The sequence below is a fragment of the Enhydra lutris genome, unplaced genomic scaffold, assembly GCF_002288905.1.
Source record: "Enhydra lutris kenyoni isolate GAN:26980312 unplaced genomic scaffold, ASM228890v2 scaffoldscaffold58, whole genome shotgun sequence".
NCBI lineage: Eukaryota > Metazoa > Chordata > Mammalia > Carnivora > Mustelidae > Enhydra > Enhydra lutris.
Window position 1 is genome coordinate 4,256,236 of NW_019154142.1, and position 14,697 is coordinate 4,270,932.

At 44.9% G+C, this 14,697-nt stretch overlaps 1 protein-coding gene across 5 annotated transcripts in view; it reads left to right on the forward strand.

The window, feature by feature from the left end:
• LOC111158275 (FYN proto-oncogene, Src family tyrosine kinase) overlaps nt 1-14,697 on the forward strand; it is a 209,337-nt gene that overhangs the window by 94,414 nt on the left and 100,226 nt on the right. The window lies entirely within an intron of this gene.

A 14,697-nucleotide genomic window follows, 5' to 3' on the forward strand; every position in this document is an offset into this window, starting at 1 on the left:
TTGTCATTGCTGATGTTATTAAGAAATAGGGGGTTGTCTAAGGTTCGATAAGAAGTCTAGATTTAGGGAAGCTTCTGGACGCAGGGTAAAGAATACCCTTGACAGTTAGCTTATGGTCTAAGTAAGCCACGGAATTTAAGTGTGATGAAGGGCAGACCAGTAGGGTAACAACAGCGACAGAAAGTCTCCCCAGCAGAGAAATCCTTCCGGCCTGTCTGTTGAAGTGAGAAATGGCAATTGGCTGTTTGGGGAATGGGAAACGGAAGGGAATCGAGAGCCCCGTCATGTGTGGGAGTCAGTTCCACCAATGACAGTGGCCCAAGAGACCAAGGACATTAAGTTCGGCAACCACCCAGAATACCTTCCTAGTAGTAGTAAGAACAGTCTTCAGGGTCAGGCAACCTCGGCTAAAATTTAAGTTCAATTGCTAACTGGTTGGTACATTACTCTCTGAGCCTCAGTTTCCTCGTCTGTAAAATGAGGCTTGTAATGTTACCCACTTCGTACAGTTGTCGCGAGAGTAAACTGAGCGAGGTGGTGCTGGGGCGTAAGAGTGGCTCAGTAAAATAGTTATTCTTGAAAACGGGACAGCCTTGTTTGGAAACGGGGCATTTATCACTGAAGTCAAACCACCCAAAGGTGTACATATCTCCCAGCAGGAGGGCCACTGGGGATGGCACACCACCTTTGCTGTCCCAAGGGATGTCACGGCCGATCACCACAGACTGTCCTCCAGAGTCCACTCCATAACACACTATGGCAACCCCCAGACATTTGTCATTTTCTCGCCTCCTGTCTACCCATTCTTAGAGAGGCTTGGCAAATTTAACTTCCCTTCCTGCCACCTCTGCAGACAAGTGCAGTTACATTTGTCAGAGTTTTGTTTGGTTTTGAAGTTAATGTTACTTTGAACAAAAATAATGAGAAGGAAAAGAAGAGTTGGGAGCAGTTACCATATTTAGGCTTTTGTTTCCAAACCTTTCTTCTGATTTTTTTCATCTGTGCTTACTAGGCACCCTTCGCAGAGGTCCAGTTACTGGGCTGAAATTTTTGAGCTTTGACTAAAAAAATTTGGCTCTGGGATAGGGCTTTTATCTGTGGTTGGAAGGAATTAACCAGATCACTCACTGCAGATGGGCTGGTGTTAAAGATTGGTGTCCCTATGTGGACCCCTCTGGTTTCACGGAATCGAAGAGATGGCCATAGCCTCAGGGCTTGTCTGGCCCATTCTCCCACCAGCCAAAACAAGGTCTCTTCTACAGAATCTGTGACAGGGGAGTCCGAATTCTCTCAGGTGAGGAGCTGGCACTACATAAAGCAGCATGCTCCAAGTAAAGAAAGCAGTTAAGGGACACAGGAAGAGTCAAGGGGGTAATGATATCGTTCTGGATCTTGGATCTGTGGCCATATTTATACAACTGTATGTTTCATGAAAATTCATAGAGCTCTATGATAAAAGGGTGAATTTTGCTCTGTTAATTAAATCTCAGTTTTAAAATAGGAAAAATAAAAAACCAAGCAATTAGACAAATACCTGGATATTTAGCTCAAATTGTTAAAAAGAAAGTAGGAAGAAAGAAGGGAGAGAGAGAGGGGAGGAAAGCAATCTAGTCCTTACGTTGAATGGTATGTGCTCCGTGAGCCAGGAACTTGGTCTTCTTCCTTCCTCTGGTCCCAGTGCCTAGACAGTGCCTGGCACCTAGAAGGCCTATGATAAGTACTTATTGAGCCAACTATGCTTGTAGTCATGTTCTAAGCAGACAGAGAAAAGTCTACCCACTCTCTCACACACCAGCTCTTCAGGTGTTTGAAGAACCTCTCCATCATTCATCATCTCTTCTCTGGGCTCAACTTAATCATGTTCCATCCTTGTACTGTTTGTGTCCTGATGTTATTTCCCTCTCCCTCCCCTAACGCTGCCCCTAAGGTGACCTGGCCCATGAGCAGTATAGAGGGCCATTGCTTCTATAGAAAATGTCAATTTCTATAGAAAATGTCAATAATCCTCTTCCTTTGCAGTCGGTACTGAGTGCCTGGTAATAGATTGTGAAGGATTTCTTAACAGTAGTCTTCTAAGAATGGAACTCCTCAAAGTAGGGAGGATAGCCGTCCAAGAGCTAGGGTGACAGCAAAACCCTTCTCTCTTAAGTGTCTTGACTGAAATGAGGCCAGGCCTTGCCACCCTTTGTTGAAGAGAGCAGTAGTGCTGTTTATAAATCTTTCAAGGTAGCACTGTGTCACAGATCCTAACAATTCATTATGAATCATAGGAAGTTTAAAATTCTTAAAACGTAAACTTGTGAGTGCCTTAAAAAATCTATCACCCCCGCCCCGGCCACGTCACGGTGAGATATATAAATACATAAATAGAGAGAAAGAGAGAGCGCTGTGGTTCTCAACCCGAGTTAATTTTGTTCTCCCAAAGGACATTTGGCAATGTCTGAAGACATTTTTGGTTGTCACAGCTGGGGGCGGGGTGGGGGGGGTGGGGTGGGGGGGTGTGAATGTGTGTACTGACACCTAGTGGGTGGAGGCCGTGGGTGCAGCTAACTGTCCTACAGAGCACAGGACAGCAGCACCCCCCACCCACAATGACCAGGCCCAAGGTGTCAGTGATGCTGACACCGAGATACCTGATATGGAAGTAATAAAAAAATTCAAATATCGGAAGTACTTATTATTTTGAAGGTTTAAAATTTTAAATATTTTAACATCTAATTATATGTAAATATATAACTAGAAAACAGAGAAGTTTGGTCAGAGAATCATAGGCCTGAAAGGTCTTGTAAGAGGCTCTCTCTCTTACACCACCCCTAACTCCGAGCAAGAACTGACTTAAATGAATTCAGACAGACAGTTGGGCGTCTGAAGGCTTACACTGATGATTGTCAACTAAAAATGAGACTCACACAACATGACCCCCACATTCACACAAAGGAGGTTGTCTCCAATTTTAATTTCAGCCCCGGCTTCTTCAGAAGTGCCTGCCTTTCGATCCCTGAGATGAAATGGCATTTCAATCTGGGCTAGTCCTTCCTTTTGAATCAAGGGCAGTGATTCTGTTGTGATGAAAATGTGCTTAGGGAGGAGGGAGATCTCATTACAGATGATTGAGATTGGGTATTTTGGTACACAGTGCTGTTTATTTGCATCAATTTCCTAGTGACACCACAGTCTGGTTTAAATGTAAGTTGTTGAGAGCTTCTATAGCCCAAAGACGGCTACATTTGCTGAAGCAGGGAGATTAAAGCAACATATGTCAAGTTGTGATATAGGACAATCCACTTGAAAAGATTTTAATTATAGGGCTTATTTTGGGAGGGTAACTGTGCTTTTTTGTGAGGTATATTTTGGGATCCACTAACCCAGCTTCAAGGCCAGTAATATCTTCCCAGAAAGGGTATGGCTTGTGCTTGTGGACATAAATATTTTTCTACCAAAACCTTTGGTATAATATTCTTTCCTAGTTTACTACCAAACATTTTTCTTTTTCTGATCATCTTTCCCTTTGCAAGTATGCTATGAAAATGTGTTCTGGAAACATGGAGAAGAAAAGGATAAAAGATCTCATTTCAGATGGCCAAGTCCAGAGATTTAGGGCCTTTACATTATCAGTCTGCTGTGTTTAAGATGAATAGAATTTGGGGCGCCTGGGTGGCTCAGTGGGTTAAAGCCTCTGCCTTCGGCTTAGGTCATGATCCCAGGGTCCTGGGATCGGGCTCCCTGCTCAGTGGGGAGCCTGCTTCCCCCCTCTCTGTCTCTGCCTGCCTCTCTGCCTACTTGATCTCTGTCAAATAAATAAATAAAATCTTTAAAAAAAAAAAAAGATGAATAGAATTTGGAGAAATGTACCAAGGCTGAATAGTAAGCAGCATTGGGTGATGCTGAATATTTAATGTAAGAAATGATAGAAAAGCTACACATTTATCGCTTCCTGATTTGCCAGCACTGCCTCTCCAGCCCCCAAGGAATTGTTGTGGGCCACCTCATTGCCCTTTTATCTCAGCTGACGACCTAGAGTGGGTGTCCGTTTGCACATTTGCTCTTCAAGACTTGTGCCTTTCCCCAGCTCTGCCTTTGGTGGCCTCCTTCACTTCTCTGTTAATACCCAAGGCCTTTGGCCGTCTTCAGCGGAAGGGTTGGAACTTTCTGCCCAGTCAGCATTTCCTAGTCCTCATTTGACAGCAAATGATAAAGGAGAAATTAGATCAACAAAATAAACTCACTTTTCGCTTACACAATGTGTGTGGTAGGTGGGTGGGGAGGAGGAACAGAGGTCGAGTAAGAACAACTTTTTAACCCAAAAAACCAGCCACACCTGAGGGCAGAGAAGCACTTTCACCTAAATTCTAAGTCATAGAAGCAATAAAATGAGAGCAAGAATGTTCCATGAGGGAATTTTGGGAGGGAGGGTTGAAAGCAAAGCCTTCTAACTGTAGAAGTCCCTGGAGAGGTGTCCCTGTTCTCCCAGAGGCTGCAGCCTGTGCCTGGATCACCCAGAGAGGGAATTTCAGAGTGTGGGTCCCTGGGCCCAGTCCAGATGGCTAGAATCCAAACCCCTGTGGCAGGTGTGTTCTTCACGCCACTCTCCAGGTGGCTCTTGTCCATACTAATATGCACCCCTGCCCAGTCTCTAAGATTCTCTTCCATAAGCATGGCTGAAAAATGCAAAGAACAGTTCAGCCATTTTGAAGGTCAGAACTGTGCGTGATGCTCCTTGCTCTGCTGTGCGTGGGAGGGTAGAGCACCATATTGTTACCTCGTTCTCTTGATCCTTGAGTTCATTCCTTGCTCACTGAGAGAAGCATTCTTCTCATTCCAGGTTAGTGTGGGGCCATCCTAGCCAGATTCTTGGAAGCTGCTTTGAGACTGTGTCCTTCTTGTCTACTCCAGTAGCCCATGGATCTGCCGAAAATTTACACTGTAGCGTGGGTGCCGTAAAACCAGCATTTCCCACTTATGGAGAGGAAACACTTTCAGAATAAATAACTGTTACATATTCTAGTACATGCTAGACAGCTGCCACTGTGTAATAATTCCCACCTGGGATACAGGTATTGGGACCAACTCTAGAGCCCTGCCTCTAACTGTACGGCTGCCTGTGTAAATGGGTCTCATGATATCATTTGTAGAGCTAACAGAAGCTTATAAGGAGCTGCAGCATACTCGCTCCTCCCAAATCACTTCTTAGGTGGTGGAACAGGTATTATCCCCAGATAAAATCTGCGACTCCGAGTGTTTAGCCTATGCCTTAGGAGGCATTTGGGAGTTATGGGGGTTTTTTTTGGTTTTTTTTAGATTTTTATTTATTGGGGCACCTGGGTGGCTCAGTAGGTTAAAGCCTCTGCCTTCGGCTCAGGTCATGATCCCAGGGTCCTGGGATCGAGCCCCGCATCGGGCTCTCTGCTTGGCGGATAGCCTGCTTCCCTCTCTCTCTCTGCCAGCTTCTCTGCCTACTTGTGATCTCTGTCTGTGAAATAAATAAATAAAAATCTTAAAAAAAAATATTTATTTAACAGAGAGAGAGAGACAGCGAGAGATGGAACACAAGCAGGGGGAGTGGAAGAAGGAGAAGCAGGCTCCCCGCCGAGCAGAGAGCCTGATGCAAGACTTGATCCCAGGATGCTGGGATCATGACCTGAGCTAAAGGCAGATGCCCAACAACTGAGCCACCCAGGTGTCCTGGGGTTTATGTGTTGTCCTTCTCTCATAGACTGGAGGAGCGTTGGCATGCAGTTGGCATGGGGAATCAGGTAGGGAGGGTAAATGTCCTACAGTGTCTCCCACAGTCCTGCCCAGTGAAGCGCTGTCCCCGGCATGGTGTTGGTTGCACCCTAACTCAGTAACACTGCTCTGAAGTTGTAGGGCTAACTTGTGCAGTTGAACTGTGCTTGTATCTATGCTATCTGAATCCAGGCCCTTTATGGCCCCCTCCCTGTTAAAGGCATCATAGAATGAATTCCTGCTTCACTGGGAGCTCTCACTGCATTAAAAATCGAATTCTGATTTTTAATTGGGTTGTGCCATTGCTACTCTGCACCAGACACAGGCACAGCATACTCTGTGTGGAAACAGCCTTTCTGAAACCTCAGTGGCCTGGGTTGACCAGCACCCTGTACCTGTCAGTCTCCTATCAGGGCCTAGCACTGGTTAAAAGAGTGCCATCTTGGGAAAGGATCACAGCCCAAAAGGATGCTCCACCTGGAGCCTTTGATCCAGTCTTACTGGCTTAAAAACCATCTAGATAGGGAATTGGGTGTCAATTTCAGGAATTTTTGATATGATATCTTAGGCTTTGTACCTACCTGGTGCACTTCAAGAGCCTGCTCTTAGAGGTTTTTTTGAAGTTTGATTTTGATGTTGGCTAACAAAGCAGCCAAAACAGTGGCTACTTCAGTTTGAATGAGCACATACGGAATTTATTAAAATGGTAAAAATGTAACCATATTGAACGAAGCACACAGTGAAGCTGACCTGAATAAAAATGTCGAGAGTATTATGAAAAGAGGAGGTAGTGATATTACATTATTTTTTTCTTTCCTATCGTTTTTTTTCTTTTATCTCTCTTCCAGTTTCTTTCCCAACTTTTTTTTTTTTAAGATTTTATTTATTTATTTGACAGAGAGAGATCACAAGTAGGCAGAGAGGCAGGCAGAGAGAGAAAGGGAAGCAGGTTCCCTGCTGAGCAGAGAGCCTGATGTGGGGTTCGATCCCAGGACCCTGGCATCATGACCTGAGCCGAAGGCAGAGGCTTTAACCCACTGAGCCACCCAGGCACCCCCCAACTTTTTATTCTTAACAAAGCCACTAGTTTAGGAGAATGATAAAACCAACACCTACATGCCCTTTACCTAGATTCGCTAATTGTTCTGAATTTTCCATATTTGTTTCCTTTATTCCTTCTTCCAATTATTTATACATATGTATTTCTATGTATTGCATGTAATATATATGACATACATTATATAAATTTTTGCTGTGCCATATTTGAAAGTTGCAAACATCTTGACACTTTACCTCAAATATTTCATTGTGTATCTCCTAAGAACATGGATTCTTCTACATAACCACAACACTCTTACACCTAAGAAGTTTACAGTGATTCCATGATACTGTCTAACATCTGGTCCATAGTCAGACCTCCCCTATTATCCAGGCTGCATGTGGTATAGAATGTCTTGAGTTCTGGCCCTGCCTGTCTCTTCATAGTGTTGGTCAACTTACTCCTTCTCTCTTCCTGAAAATTGTTAGATTTAGAGGCTTGGTATTAGATGCGGGCTAAACATTTTTTTGGCAAGGATAGTTCATAGATGGTAATGCGTGTTTGATGCTACATCTCGACAGGAGGCTGACAATGTCAACTTGTGCCGCCATCCACAGAGTTCAGTTCGCGCTCTTGGGCGTGGTGGTAACCAGACCTTCCCTATGCCCAGATACACCGGGAGTCAGTGAGGCATCTGCGGGCAGCTCCGTGGATCCTTTGTGACCATCTTGCCACTCTCTTGCCTTTCGTCCCGTGCTTTGAGCAGCAATGGGCAATCCCTACCTGGATCACTTGCTACACTGGGATAGTGTCTGATACTTTTTACCCTTTGCTTTCTCTTCCTCCGTTCTTTATAGGGAATGATCTAGGCCTTCGTGTTTTTACAGTGATGATTAGCCACTTCCCTGGTGGTCAGCTAGGTTTTGCCATGATAATAGATTTCTTGTCTTTAGGATGAGAAGGATTAACTTTAACAAAGCTGTTTACCTCATGCCAGAGTACCACATAGGCTCCTTAACTATAGAACTTTTTTCACTTTTTCCCCCACACACTGGCTCAGGTTAGCGAGCAAAGGGACTTATTCAGGGTCTCCCGGCTCCTCTGGTGGAGCCGAGGTCAAGCAGGATCTGTCAGGGATTTTCCACTTGATCAGTGTTCCCTCTGATTCCCAGCCCTGTCGGTGCCTTGCACCTACAGTTCCTGCCGTAGATGAATGCCCAGGTCTGGGAAACAAGGCAGAGTCAGCCAGGAGGGGGCTGTGCCGCTGGAGAAACGCAAGGTGCATGTGCTCCCGGGTCGCAGACAGCTGCGGGCCCAGTACTATCAGAAGTCTTGATCTGTATTCTAACCCTCCCAGGTTTTCAGTGTCGGGAGCTCATTTATATATTCTGACGCTCGTCAGCAGAACCAGCGGCTGGCTGGCTCCTCTTGTCAGCCAAGGCTTTGTTTAAAATGGAATTCTCTGCTTGCGTTTCACACACTCTTTTAAACAAAGATTCACGTTCTTGAAATTTGATTTGAGGGGTGTTTGGTTTTTGAAGAGGGGGAAAGTTGGGTTTTATAGACGTGTTCTTTAACTGATAGATTATTACAAATCCTCGTATTTCTTAATTAGTAGGTTAATAGCACAGTCGTGGATATTTCATCTGTGGCTTTGAACGAAAGCAAACACATTTCCCTCTGAATATCATCTGTAGGATTTTTCTGTTTGAAATTGTTGTCTGAGGGGCACCTCTCGGTTTAGTGGTTCTGTCGGTTAAGCGTCTTCCTCTGGCTCAGGTCATGATCTCAGGGCCCCGGGATCAAGTCCTGAGGTGGGCTCCCTGCTCAGAGAAGAGTCTGCTTCTCCCTCTGCCTTTGTCCATCCTCCCCGCTCATGCTCTCTCTCTCCCACTCTCTTTTTCTCAAATAAACAAAATCTTCCAAAAAATATTATAATTGTTCTCTGAGTCCTTACCAAGGAGACGAAGCCTGTCTGTTTCACCCACCTCCACACTCCTCGTTCTTTGTGTGTATTTAACTGTATTAACGTGCCGCGTTAGGAACTGTGTGTTGTTCCCATGAGGAGAACTGGAGCAGAGCTGACGCAGATCGATAGCAGGGCTCCTCAGAATGGGCCTCAGTTGTCACAGTGTGTTGGCCAAGGCCAAGGACCAATCAGTTAACTCTAATCATTTGTAGGAGAAATTATCCTTGAGTTTGGAGTAACGGGGAAACAGTTGCAGGTAGAGGCCCTCTCTGGTCTTACTTCATCCTGCAGGAATTTAGTCCTGCCCTCCCATTTTACAGATTAACAACCTGAGGCACCGGCACATTGAGTCGGGCCTAGGTCAGACCTAATTAGCTTGGGTCTCTTGTGATTCCTCCTCACATTTCCTGAAGTTAGTTTTTAGTCAGCAAGTACAAACCATAGTGCCTCACCCCAGCATGACACTCGTCCCACAGACACACACGGTGTTTCTTCCCATGCTAACCCTCCATGACCCAGCTTCCCACCTCCAGGAACATTTAACAAGCGAAGAAATGAAGGTCTGAATCCATGCTGTCCAATAGAAATAGAAGGCAAAGTGCATGTATAAGTTAAAATTTGCCAGTAGCCATGTTAAATGAAAGTAAAAAGAAATAGTTGAAATGAATGTTAATAGTACACTTTAACCTAAGATATAGCTAAATTATTATAGCATCAATCCGTATTAAAAATTATTGAGGGGCGCCTGGGTGGCTCAGTGGGTTAAGCCTCTGCCTTCAGCTCAGGTCATGATCTCAGGGTCCTGGGATCGAGCCCCACCTTGGGCTCTCTGCTTGGCAGGGAGCCTGCTTCCCCCTCTCCCTGTGCTCTGCCTGCCTCTCTGCCTACTTGTGACCTCTCTTTCTGTCAAATTAAAAAAAAAATTTATTGAAATATTTGTGGGTTGTCTTAGAAATCTCAGTGTGTATGTAACACCTACCGCCACATCTCAGTTTAGACAGGGCACATTTCAAGTGCTCTATGTGGCTCCTGGCTACTTCTTTGGGCTGCAAAGCAGTCCAAGGCCACACCCAGCAAGATTCTTTAATTGACTCTCTTGAGAGAAACTTAATTAGCTTTCTTGTCCTCCCCACCAGTCTGAGGCCACATATTTCTATCCTCTGTGTGCCACTTTTTCCCCCAGCTAAGTCTAATTACAGGGAGATGCTGGGTTTGGCCATAACGGCCAGCTCAGCATTTTTCTTCCAGTCCTGGAAGCTGGTGAGACCCACATCCCTGGCCTTGTAAATGACAGTGTAAAGCATGCTTCCAAATGTCTCCACAGCACTTTCCATGATGTCCTTTCCCTGAGGGGGAACTCCGTGGCATTTTGCGAACCCAGGGTGATTTTTTTTTTTAATTCATCTTCACTAAAAGACCCATTCTAATCAATGGATTCTTAAAATTAGTGCAGACTTGTAGTCTCCCAGGACCTCAGCAGAACAAGTAAGCATTATACATTTTTTAGCTGTTTTTATACCAGGTATACCTTTGTTTTGATTCATGATGGTTTCTTCTTCTTCTTTTATTTTTTTATTAGTGAAATACTAGTCAATACATCAGTCCCACTTTGAGCATTATTCACAATGAAACCAAGAACATTATTCACAATGAAACATTAATAAAGGTCAGATTCCATTTCTGCTAAATGTCAAGTCTCCTGGCCATTGACCCTGTCGCTTAAAGTATTAGATTATAATACAATCCTGGGGTGGGGGGCATGACAGAAGAAGGGTGACAGGTCCCTGGAGTTTGTTATGATGGACTTTACCCAAATGGAAACGCTGAACTGTGAAAATAGAAATTTGAATAGTGTAAAGATTGTCCCATATTCCTAATTAGAGGCCAGACTCCACATCTTCCAACAATCTCCATTAAATAAAGGATAGAAAGGATAATGCCTTTTTCTCATCCTCTGGCCTCTTCCAGTCATTGAAGGATGACTCCATCAAACCAGAGAAATGAGTTTCCCCTATTTTCCTTCAACTCTGTATTCCTTGGGTTTTGACCTTGTGTCAATCTCTCCTATTCACAGGGCCCCTGAATCTTTAGGTGTAAGGTTGCATTTGGAATCAAAACGATGTATTTTATAAGGGCAGTTTTCTTCTATCACCTCCCCCCCCACCCTTTCCTACATCAGTACTCAGTCCCCATTTTTTTAAAAGATTTTATTTATTTATTTGACAGATCACAAGTAGGCAGAGAGACAGATGGGGGATGGGGAGGAAGAAGGCTCCCTCCTGAGCAGAAAGCCCGATGTGGGACTCCATCCCAGGACCCTGGGGTCTTGACCTGAGCTGAAGGCAGAGGCTTTAACCCACTGAGTCACCCAGGCGCCCCTCAGTCCCCATTTATTTTTTTTATTTTTTTTTTCTTTTTTTTCTTTAAAGCAGGCAGAGAGAGAGGGGGAAGCGGGCTTCCCGCTGAGCAGAGAGCCCGATGCGGGGCTCAGTCCCAGGACCCTGAGATCATAACCCTGGCCGAAGGCAGAGGCTTAACCTACTCAGCCACCCAGGCGCCCCCTCAGTCCCCATTTAAATCACAGCCCTTTTATTCACTCTGATTCAAAGGCATTTTTATTTCTTTAAGCAGATACCTTGTGTTCATTTCAAAATATCATTTACTAGCTGTATTTCTGCTCTACAACCAGAAATCATAGTTGACTCCAGGCAAGTGGCTGAGTTGCCTCAGTTTAGAAATGTTTCAGTTTCATCTTCAATCTTAATAGTTGACTGAGAGTGATGGATGAGGGACTGAGGAAAGGAAAGGAAATCTAGAATGGAATGGAAAGGCAGAGCTTCATCTACTTCAAGGTTTCTTATCTGGATCACATTAGGAGATGTTAAAAACCTTGGTCCCAGGCCTCACTGTCAGAAGCCCCGGGGACAGGGACCCAAACCAGTATATTAAACCCACTCTTACTCAGTTGCGTCCATTTGTCAAAATTCAGGGACAGCTTTGCCATGTGTAAATTATACCTTATCAAACTTAATATCCCGATGTATATTTATATGCATGCATTGAGATTTTTGAAATTGTTGACACCCACCATGGAGAATATTTTGACTACCAAACTAGACTCTGAGATAAAGCCCACAGTCAAAACAAGCATTCATTCATTCAGTAAACATTTAAGGAGCAGTGCTAGGCATTGTTTCTGCCTTGGGAAAACAGAGGTACATTGAGACCCAGTACTTTGACAAGGGTTTTGTTTTATGGGTGAGACCAGTATCCACCAATGAGGATGCAAAATGGAAAGTGTAGTATATCTATAGAGCAAAAAAGGAAAAGAAGACCCCCAACAAATACACACCCATGTGCGCACACACACATTCCCAGCTCTACCCCCCTGCCTTCTTAAAGATAGAACGGGGTAGGCAGTCTTGGGAAAATTTCACAGAGAAGCCACAGAACATGAGTCCTGGGGCATGATTAGGCAAGGAAATGGAAAATATTATACCTGCTTTACAAAGGAATGGCTCTCAAAATTTGGTTATTTGGCTCCAAAGTTAATTTTTAAAAAAAAAAGTCATTATGTCATCAATTGTTTTTACAGTGATTTCCACAAGCTTTCGTAGTCTTCACTTTGTCTATCCTGCTCTATCTTGTCCCAGTGTCTGACACAGTAGGCATGCCACACAGTAGGTGTGCTGAATTGAATTGATTCCTTCAGTCGTTTGCCTCGCCCCCGACAAACTGTTATACACCACTGCGTCTTGGGATAATAATAGTAGTGTGTAATTTTCAAAATAGCACCCAAGTTACCTCTGTAAGTATTGCTTCCTAAACACTAAAAATATTTGCCCTTGAAGGAGAGCGCATTTAAGAATATTTAAGTAGTTCCTGATGGTGTGTGTCACGGTATGATTTGACTTTTATATTTCAAGAACAGTAACTCTTCTTGCTAGCCCAGTTTTTTATTCTTTTTCACTTTTCAATATAGCTGAGGTTTTGGATGAGCTACTGAGCCAAAAAGAAATGATCATGGCATCCCTTACCAAGTCTGTCCTTCCAGCAGATCCGGGACACAGCATTGTGTTTTCCTGGGTACTGGCTGCTCCTTCAGGAGTTGGGGGGCAAAGAGTATTTGAGAGGAGCTGTTGACACTGCATTGAAAAAATTATTCTCAGTGCAGGGTGTCAGCTCACCCAGGGCAACTGCTCTCCCTACACATTTTTGCAGCTTCTATGCAAATTACCATCATTGGTTACTTTGATACCGCTGAGCATAACAGGAACATTTGTAGCTTTTTGTTGTGACATGGGAGGACGAGAACTAGCTTCCTTACTGCCTTTTTTAGAAAGCTGAATAAGATTTCTGGAGGTGCCCTGTGCATTGGAAGTTTTTGCTGTTGTTCTTCCTATTTCCAAAGCCTAAACAAAATGTGCCTTCCAGTGTGTGTTCCATTAAGTAGCCATTCTGGTTGCAGGGAAAGTAGATGAAGCCATGGGAACTGGGTTTAGGGTTATAAATGGCAGGATGGATAGGGCATTCACTTTGGTGCTGGACATAGGGTTGAAATCCGAGCTCTCCACTGCAAATGAGCTGTCCCCGGGGTCTTGGGCAAGTCACTTTACCTCTGTGAACCTTGCCTTCCTACTTTCTGAGGTGGGAGTCGAGAATCATGGGAGATAACATGTGGTGATCAAGTGATACCTGGCACTATTAAATGCTTATGCCATGTCCGGCCTCTTTACTCTGCCCTTGTTAGCATATATATCAATTTTTGTCATCCTCTTGTTGAAAAACTTTTCAGGGTTCCCATTAGCCTCTGAGAAAGAAATGTCATAACCTGATATTCAAGGCCCTTCACGTTCCTCTGTCTGACCTACCTTTCTACCACATCTGCCCTTACACTTAATAGTCATCCCACAACCAAAGCAAGCCGCCTCTGTGCCCTCAGTAGGCCTCGGACACTCACTCTCCTCCTCCAGCATGCCTTCCTCCCATCTCTTAGAGTCTGCCACGAGCGAGGCTCATCCTAAATGCCCTTTCTTCCCAGGCCGTCAGGCTGGAAAAATCCCCTCTTCACCTGACACTGTGTCTCTCTGTCAGCACAGGTGCTCAGAGAGGCCTCTCCTGGTCAAGCCTCTCTTGTCTGCAAGGAGGCCTGCGGGTGGCCACCTTCCCACTGTGTCCTCACGTGGCCTCTCTGTACCGATGCAGCCCTGGTATCACTTCCTCTTGTCACAAGGGCAGACCTATTAGCCTAGGACCTCATCAAACCTTAACTACCTCCTTAAAAGACCTGTCTCCAAATATCGTGATAGTGGGGGTTAGAGCTTCAGTATATGAATTTTGGGGGGACACTATTCAGTCAATAACACATGCGTATAAAAATACTGCCAACTCCTCTGAGGGAGTGTGTGTGTGTGTGCGCGCGTGCGTGCACTCACTTGTGTGCGCATGCCCCTGTGTGCTCTGTTACTAGTTTGCCTCTTTGCCACGGTCACGCAGAAAGCCCACAGAGCAGCAGATGGCTCTGTCGCTCACCTGTGGGAGCCCTGCCCGGCAGGCCCGGTAGAGCTGCCTTCACCCCCCAGAGCTCCCCGATGCCACTGCGAGGGCTCCGGGAGACACACACCGTCTCCTGAGCAGAGCAATGCCCTCGCAGCCCCTCCTGGCACCTGCTGCCAGTGAAGGGGAAAGACATTGACCCACAGCAGGGAAGGGAAGGGGTAAGGGTACAAGAACAGGAGGGGGACATTTTTGTTTTAAAAGAAAGAAATGAAGTCTTTCCTTTTACTTCTCTGCTAAACACTGTCCACGGGTGTTTTGTTTGGTTCCTTCAGATTTCTCCAGGTCCCCAATTCTGAAAGCTGCTAAGGAAGTCCTCAGCTCTACCAGTTTAGACCCTTGGTAGGCAGCATGGGAGAATGCAGTCTAATTGGGTCCTTCCTTAACCCACCCCCGACTTACCATTATA